The sequence below is a fragment of the Coloeus monedula genome, assembly GCF_965178545.1.
Source record: "Coloeus monedula genome assembly, chromosome: 6".
Lineage (NCBI taxonomy): Eukaryota > Metazoa > Chordata > Aves > Passeriformes > Corvidae > Coloeus > Coloeus monedula.
The window spans coordinates 26,694,408-26,704,103 of record NC_138786.1 but is presented as its reverse complement, the minus strand read 5'-3'; positions in this window follow the sequence as shown (position 1 = coordinate 26,704,103).

Below are 9,696 nucleotides of genomic sequence, written 5' to 3'. Positions count from 1 at the left end.
ACCAAACCAACAAAAGAAACCAAACACATGCACACACAAAACCCCAAAACAAAACTGTTGATGCTGTGATCTGAATTTGGAAGAGAAACATTTTCTATCTTGATGGGAGAAAGCAAGGAAAGTAACATACACTTGCTACACATAAAAAAGCAATATTCAATGAGGAGTATAAAACGGAAAAGAGAATATGCATAGAAACTTCCATGGTCCCTCAGTTAATATGGCTCAGAAATATAAAACTCATAACTAGACTGTTGCCCTTCACACATCAATTAATCACAGTGCTCTTCTTAGACCTTAATAACTGCAGTCTTACCTTGCTGTAATCACTGTATTCAGAAATCGGACATATTATATCCACTGTCTACATCTCTTTTCAATCCTACATTTCAAACACACATCAATTGTTTGTCTGTGTTCTGAAGATCCTTTGCTGTGTTCATCAGAAGCGCAGCTTTCTCAGCTGCAAGATTTCCAAACTGGTACTGTATTACTGTATGGTTATTCTGGAGTTGAAGAAAATTAAATCAATAGCATTCCTCTTAACTAGATAATTTATTTTATCAAACGTATCAGATCAGTACAACATCATCTACATTCCGAAAAATGTATGTTCCATTTTATTTTCCTGCTTTAATTACTTCCTTCCTTTAAAATCTGTTCTAAAGCTTTGCACACTGTTGAGTCATACTAATGACCCTATTATTGCTTGGATCAGTTTTACTGCCATTCCTGGTCCTTCTTTAACACAGGTACAAAATCTACTAGATGAGTAACTGATAGTCCTATAAAATGCATGATCTGAAGCAATCCAGAGCTGCAGTGAATTGAGCACAGCCCATTCCCCATAAGCACTGAAAGAATTTGTATGCCAGGATACTACAAGCAAACTACAATTTTTCAAAGGCTTATTTGATCAAAGTTAACTATTTTCCTTCATGAAAAAAAGTCAAATCACTGACCGAAGCCTTTACAGTACTACATCTGTTCAAAGGAAATTCACTCTAACTTTATTTTCAATGTGGGCAAAATGCCTGCATTTCCAGACACTCAAGCACTTGGAGTGTTTTGGCTGGCTTGAAAAGAAAAAAATAGTATGTTCTTTCTTCTCATTTGAACTATTTAGTAAAATCATGATGCTTTAATTTCTGATTATCTACTTTATTACTCTTCAAAACAATTTGATGTGTTGATTAACTCAGTGATGAATTCTTAGGTATAATATCCCTATACTCAAAGTTCTTCCATTCCCAGGGTACACATACTAAAGGAACTAGCATATGCACCTGACCAGTTAGGGATATTCCTCCTTACATGGAATTTGAATTTAGTTTTCTTTGACATAGGCTAAAATATTTTAATATGTTACCAACTGGAACAAAAGGCATTTTTCCTTAGAGTCCCAAGAGAAAGGCAGAACAGGGTAGATCTGAGGCTCTTAAGGCATTGCATATCTTCAGGTACTAACATATGCACAGCACCAAATACACCTGCCTTGGTAGGTATAGGTAAAAAGTTCCTACTTAGAGTTTTCTTTTTCTGGAAGAATTAACCCTCTGGATTCAAACACCCCTTGGTGATTGAAACTTCTGTGGCCTATTTTCTCCTTTTCTGTGTGCTGGCAGAGAATAAAACAGTATCAGCAACCAATGGATACAATGAAGGTCATAGATTTTGAAAAGAACTTTGGTAAAATGTTTTGCTTCCTTACTTACACATAATATATATGTATTTACTTGCATGTAGATGTATAAGCATCTTGTTCAAGCCTGGATATAGCAAGCTTAGTGAAATTATATTGTGAACAAGAACTTCCCCCCAGTATCAGAAAATCACATCTGATTTCTACTTCTGTCTTTATGCATGTTTATATCATGATCAAATACACAGCTATGACTCTGCTTTACCTGTGCTTCTCCATACATATTTTCCAACATCCATCTGATAAACTCTTCCTGGGTAAATAACAGTTCAATTATATTTAAGGCTCCTCTAGGATATTCTTAATGCCATTGTATTGGAGGAATGTTTCTGGGTTTAAGTTATGTATCCAAAACCTCATTCCTGAAAGAAATCATACATTTTAAGGTAGCAAACAAACAGGCAGAGCAAGAAACAGCACCAAACATACAGCACAGGCAGTATCAGGTAAGCTCAATCTGACATTACAGTTAGTTTCAGAGAAAACACCAAGAATTACAATTTTCAAGAAGTTCTTGATTAAATCACTACAGTCTTGGCCAACTTTATCAAATCCATGTTTTATTCACTTTTCTATCAAGAGAATTGTAAGTGTCCAAATGGGGTCAATTCAGTAAAACCCCAAATTTACATTATAACACTTTTTAAAGAATTATGAACTTTCACGTCTACTTGCAATTATGGAGAAATAAATTTATTCCTGTACCTTTTCTGTTATTTTTTAACTACGTGTACATATTTATGTGTACATATGTGGGGTCCAATTCTTTTTCATACAGTTCAGTTATACTTTTACATTTCTAAATGAAAAATTGCACCTATTTTTTATTTCTTTACTCTTTCTCTGTGGACATGGCACAAGGAACATCCTATTAATTACAGAAAAAATTTCTGCAAAGGTATCTTTACTGTTTTTATTCTACTGTCTAAATTCTGAGATTTAGTAGTCAGTCAATTTCAAGTTGAAAAATAAGCTAAATAAATCATAAGAAATTCAAGATACAATTATCTCAGGGTACGAGCAACATAATATGGGAGTGTCTCCCTACAGGCTCTCAGTTCAAAGAGCACTCTGGGCAATTAATGAGCAGCTGTATTATTTTCATAGCCAGAAGTCTTCTGACAGCAGGTTCCTGATTCAGGTCAGAGCACACAGATTACTTACTAAATTCTGCCAGCATCTACTGATGTATGCAGAGACACGTTAAAGTTTGTCAGAATAGTCTTGCAATAAATTAATACTTTACCTTTGTTCAAAATGTAGAATTTTCAACAGTTTAGTTGAAAAGTGAGACATGTTTCACATTAATGTATTTCACTTTGTGGATTCCTTTATCATGTTTCTCAAGACTATTCATAGAAGTGGTGAAAGAATGCACAATGGTCTATGATTCCTATATGGGGTTGGTCATTGTTGGCACAAATATTTTCCTGCTGCTTCCACAAATCATTCTGGTGTACCTGAAAGACACTGACATCCACATGGAGCTCTTTTTGGTTTCCCTTGATCGCAAGTGCCAGATCACACGCCCAGGAGAAGTTACTGTTTTGCTGAACTGTTCATATTACCCAGTAATTGTTGGACATTTCTACTAAAAAGGATGACAAATAAGAAAGTTTGATTAAATTTCAGAGTTGATCAATCTAAGAAGCAGATTTTTCCTCAGTGATATTTTTCTGGATGAGTTCACTCTGAGAGCCATCATTCTGGAAATATGTTGTACACTGGGTCTCATACCTAGAAATTTTATGATACTTCCTGTGGAATTGTAAGTACCATTGTTCTGCAATGGTACCTTTGCTATTGGGGAACGTTGTATGTTATTCTTCCAGGATTTTTTTTCTAGACTCAATTTCCTCAGTCTAGATGAGCCAAGGGAGCCGTGTTCAGCTGCAGAATAGTTTTATGTTTGGCAACTACAACACAAACCAACCAGGATGGAGAGGAGATTCTAGTGTTACTTTACTAGGATATGCACTGAAGGGTTCCCATTATAATAATGAGTACCTGATATCATATTCCTGGACTGAAATGTTTGGGGAATAAGTTGCTTATTCTTGTTGGGGCTAGAATTTATAAAAGCTCTGAAAATATTATCTTAAGCCATTTTCCAAACAAAAATAAAGATGGGATTTGCTGAAATTCTCATATGTTTAGTTCAATTCTGAACACAGCAGTTCAGGAAAGACACTGCCAAACAAAAGAGGCCCCAGGAGAGAGATGTAAATAATTAGATATCCAAAGATAATATCCTTTGATAAAGAAATGTAAAAGCTGAAGTTGTTAGGCTCAAAAAAGAGAAGACTAATACAAAGTTTCAGTCTTCAAGTAAAAGATATTTTTGCAAAAAAAAGTACATAATCTCTTGTCTTTGGAAGGAATGAGAAATAATGTGTGTACTACACTGAGAAACTTCAGTTAGATATTAGAAATAAATGTTTAGTGACAATGTTGTTAAACTCCAGCAAGAGACTAAGTAGGCTGCAGTTTCTCTGTCAGCTGGGGCTTTGGTGGCTGATCTGCATGTCTCCCTTCCCTACTTCTCTGTCATTCTCTCGATGGGGTTTTCTTAGTTCTCAATGCTTCCCCTCCTGTAAGACCAGAGTTTATGAGACCCAGCCCTCTGCATGAGAGAATCAGCTCTGGTTTTCACTTTCATGAGGGAGAAAGAGGGGTATTTTTGCTGCTCTTAGCCCCAGTCTATGCAGCCACACAGTATAGCAGCCGCAGAGTTGCCTCTGGAGCACCATCACTACTTTCTTTCACAAAGAAGATTTGTTCTGCCCTGGTAACCTAAAATAGGGACCAAAATTCTGTTCTGTTGTGGAAAGTCTATGCACACACCCACACACATGCCAGGATTGCTGCCTTTTCATGCTTGACAGTGAGTACCACACAACGAGCACATCAGTGCCCAGGGACAGACAAGAACAATGACTTTCTTCCTTCATGGAAACAACTGCTAGAAAAATACTTCCAAAAGCCCAAAGCGTACACATTAAGCTCCCAGAAAAATAAAGCTTTAGTTTTTCCCGGCTTTATGAGCATTTCTCAGTCAAGTCAGGGTCATGATTTTGTCAAAGATCACCTGTTTGCACACTAAGATGATTATCTTGTCACATACCTCTACAGATGTGGATATACCACCAAGTGTGTATTATGCAACAGGTGAAGAAAATGCATCTGTCAACTAGGCAAAAAAATTGGGATGTGCAGGTTATGAATGCCAAGGAAATAAAGGACAGATATTCTGTAATTGCTTTCAGACTCCACAGAAGTCTTAGTGAGCCCATTGTAGTGACGTTATAACACTGAATAATGTGGTTTCTTTTGTTCTAAGAGATCAGACCACTCTGAAATTTCCTGGCCACCAGAGAAAAGGGAGAGTTGTTATAGAAAGGTATGGATGCAGCTCAATTCTTAAAAGTCAGTCATCTGTGACTCAACTGCAATAATTAAAATACTGCTGGCACCGGTCAGTGTAATAATTTTAGAAAGCTTCTGACAGTGCTCCTCTAGCTGTGACAAAAACATAGCAATCAAGAATGGGGCTGTCAGAAGTTAGTGCAATTTTTTGTTCCTTCATTTTACTTATTTAGTACTGATACAGTGTAGGTGAGCAGTCCTTGGATCCTAGCCTTCAGACCATAATTCTTTATCTACCCACAAATCGGTTCATTCTTTTAAAAACATGTCTCCTCATTGCCTCAACTCCATCCACATTTTTTTTTTTTTTCACCTAAACAGAGACCCAAGTTTCCTGATAGTCTGTATGCTTTATTTGGAATATCACATTCTCTACTCAAATGCTGCCATTGTGCTGATAATAACTCAAAGACTACGTAATTTTAAAAAGTCAGAAGGGTCCTCTGAAAGTCACCTAGTCCAACCGCCCACTCAAAGTGGGACAATCACTGATACCCAATCACATCACCCACAGACTTGTCAAGACTTGAAAAACTGAAGCATAAGAAAGTGGAAAGTCCTGTAGGAGGGTACTACTACGGCTTGTACAGTGTCTGTGTTCATTCACAGGGAATGTTTCACTGAGATGTAACAATGGTAAGGAGACAAAAGCCTTTGCACACTGTTCTGAACACACACATTTCTATGCTTTAGTCCTTGTAATACGATATAAGGATGTTTGAAGACATCTGAGGTAAATAATCTCTTTTTTTGTCTTTTGCAATACAGAATGAATGACAGTTCCCATTACCTGTATGTTTATGATTGCTTTGACAAAATCCCAGAGGAACACGGATCATTTAACACAAATCTGTCATGAGCAAGGTGTATAAAGTTAAGCAATATTAAAAACCAGCTGTCTTCTTCTCTGTTCCACAGTTAAGTTTTCACCCAAACAATTGCTCCAAATTAAGAGCTAAGGCCTCATGAAGAGTCACAGCTGATGTTTCACTGCTAGCAGAAGTGTTAGCTGTGAAAATAGGATAGAGGGATTGGGAGTGAAATCAAAGATATGGCTGTCACCTAAAGGGTCTGGAAACTGCTATCTGGAAGTTATCCCTGACACTCAGAATAAGTTCACCAGCTGAGAGGGGATCAGTGCATACTCACTAAATTCAGGCAAGTTCAGGAAGGAATTGTGCCTGATGAATCGTAAAATAGGCAGGGTTGGAAGATATCTTTAAAAGTCATCAGGTCCAGCCCTCATGCCATGAGCAAGGACATGTTCAACTAGACCAGATTGGCCAGAACCTGATCAAATGAAGTCTATCTGATAACCCTAATACACAAGGAAAGTAGTGCACCCATACCACCTCTGATAACAGTTGTACAGGCCTTGGCTCCTTACCACCTCCACCTGCCTCCATATGAGCAGACAGGTTTTTTTTCTAGAGACACCTCCTAAGAAGGTCCCTGCAATTTTCTTAGCATCAGCATGGTCATTATGTCTATTTCAGAGGCAGGAGGGTATCTGCATATCTGACTCTCCTGGGACCTTTTCCACAACCTCTTGCTGTACAGCTGAGAACTAAGTAATGGGTTAAATGAAATTATATTTATATTGTGCAATGCTAGTGCTTACAGCCAACTATGCTGACTGGTTTTCATGCAGTGTGTCTTGACTCCTTTCTTCTGCTTTGTATTAAGAGTAAATTTACCACCAGCTTTCTGATGATAACTCAGTACAGTGACATACAACATAGCCATTGTGCAACCTATTCTCAGATTCCACTATACATTTACAGATTTTTACATTTACTCAGATTTTTGATAACTCGGAAAGAGATTTGTATGAAGTTATTTGTCTTAACTACACCCTGCCAAGAGTGATACGATTTTATAACGTTAAGCAGTGCTTAAACAGCACTGAAAATGTACACTAAGAGCTCAGGCCTGTCAGCACTTACCATACATGTAAACCCTTCCTGCTGGCTTGTGCTAAGCAGCCCAGGTCATTCTTTGTGACAGTTTGCTTCCACAGGGAGCCTACCCCTGCCTATGGCTGCCTAGTCTGCAGCTGATGTTTGTGGTTAAGGTGGCCTTTCCTCATCAGTCCTTTGTCTGATTCTGGCAAGAGTGAGCCACTGTGACACAGCAGGGCCGCCTAAGTCAGCTGCAGTCTAACAGGAAAACTACTCTGGACAATATGCTGCACCTCAAAGGATTGGATTACCAGGAAGCTAATTAAGATGTCTTACAGGGAGTTTTGCTATCTGCACTGCCACATCCCCACTTGAGACATGGAGAGGGACTTCTGTGCAGCAAGAAAGCAGGTATTTCTTGAAGGACTAGACCAGCTGTCCACAGGCAGTGCTCCTGATGGAATCTGGCAATGGCACAAAGAGGGAGCTTTCTGAGGAGAAATGGAGAAGGCTCTGGGAAGGCCAGTCTTAAGGAAAAGGCAGACTAATATATTTTGGTCTATCATCTCAAAACTGCCAGAGAAGCCATAATATTTTAGGGATAAAGAATTGCAATAATCCCTTCAAAGAAGCGCAGAGAATGCTGCTTCTTCCTGTCAACCAAAGTTTCACAACAGTAGTGGTTTTTATTCTGTCACACTAAAGACTCCAGCCTTTGCAGAAGACTGGAAAAGGAGTCCAAAGCACTGTGTAATCTAATACACAAAAAACCAAGTAATTGGGGAAGGAGAAAGTTTATGATTTTTTTAAAGGTTATCTTCCAACACCAATAATTGAGTGTCTTATAATAAAACAGTATAGCCTGGGCTTTTGCCCACAACTTGCAAGAAAGCATTCGAGAGACTTGTGTTCAAGAACTGCTGGTTCTTTCTTCCTGTATCCTATTTTTGCTTACATTTTTGTAAAAGTAACAACATACTATAAGTACGCAAAGAATTAGCCCTCTAGACACATCTCCTAGTTGGAGACATCCAAGGATGGCCTTCCAAAACTCTAATATTTCCCCACCTAAAGCAACACTTGAGCATTCTTTAGAAGTCCATCGTTTCTACTCTGAAGCTCACAACAAAATCTGTAGGACTGGAAAATAAGTGCTTCTCTGCACTTATGCTGCTGAGAAGGATTCTGAACTCAGGGTACATGCTGTGGTGTGGTGTGGTGTATACGGCCCAGTATGAGCTCCGCCAGTCCTTGTAGCTGCCAACTTCAGGGACTGCCATAGGGGACTTAGGGGCCTCTGCAAGAAGAGATCCCTTTTTGCCTCATTTCTCTCCTTGACATCACTACTGCAAGCATGCATGGATACCCAGATGTTCCAACTACTGTATGTACTCTTGGTAAAGATGCCTTAGCATGGTAAAGATGCCTTAGCATGCTGTTTTCACAGAAAGTACTCTAAGTTTCCCTGCCAGAAATCTCAGCAAAACTGAAGAGCTATTGCCAGAGGTACTCCTAAAGGAGGAAAAATGTTACTTTTGGCTTCAAGAGTAGAAGGTGAATGTTTGGACTCCACAGAGAATGATAGCATGCTAATCACTCTATCTGATATTAAGCACAGTCTTTATCCTAATTTGAGGCAATATAGCTAATAGAAACAAATGAACGTGGAGAATCTGAGCAATCATCAGATATTTAAATGCCTAAATTCTTGGGAAGCTCTGGAACAATAAAGGTAAATCAGGCTAGAAGTTGCTGATTTTAGTCCCTGCCCTCTCTTTAAGATTACCTCCTTAAGGCACCTAAACAGTTTCCAACCAGAAAAAAAAAATTACAGGAAGTCTGATTAAGATTTCAGACTCTCTTTGCAGGGATTTGGCTGAATATTGATTTGGGAAGGCAGATGAAAAATATGGAAACAATGAGAGGAGGAACTGCGCTAAACACAGGCCCCCCACATTCCAGGGAAAATCCTAAAGTAGTAAAACACTGTAAGTGCCTCCTGAAAAAGTATTAGCTGTGGAAAGTTACCTGAGAGTCTTTCTGTACTTAGGAATGCAAGACTAGTGTCTTTACTCACAGAACCAGGCAATCTTCATATCTAGATCTTCTGCCAGTTTTTCTTCCTCCTACATGACTCTTAACTCTGGTATCTGCCTGGAGATAAAAAGTGAGAATTTCAGGCATCTTGCTCTTCTGAATGTGATACATGTTCAGAAACTACAGGTTTTTGGTTTCTCCTGGTCTAGCTGTTCCATAAAATTCCATATTATGTGTAATAAGGAAAACAGATACATCATTTAAAAATGTTTTGCACTGTAAATAAAATATTTGAACTGGTGGACAAAGATAGGTAAGAACTGACTAATGGATGGTGACTATTGTGTGTTTTTCTGATCACGCAGAGCTCAGCACTGTATTTTCAGGAGAGTGAATCAGAAAAGCAGTTACACTCCAAATAGGCTTTAGTTTTGCGGATCACTGTTCTCAGACCATCATTTCACCATGGTTTTCTAGAAATAACCTGAGCTGGGTCTTCTGGTATAAGACTGACTAATGATAGAGATTTTTTTTCAGACACTAAAGTGTTAAATTTAAAGCTTCCCTGATTAATCTAGAGGATATTGGCTACTTTTTGAGGAAGAAAACAAGAAAATTCTTGTTAACAGA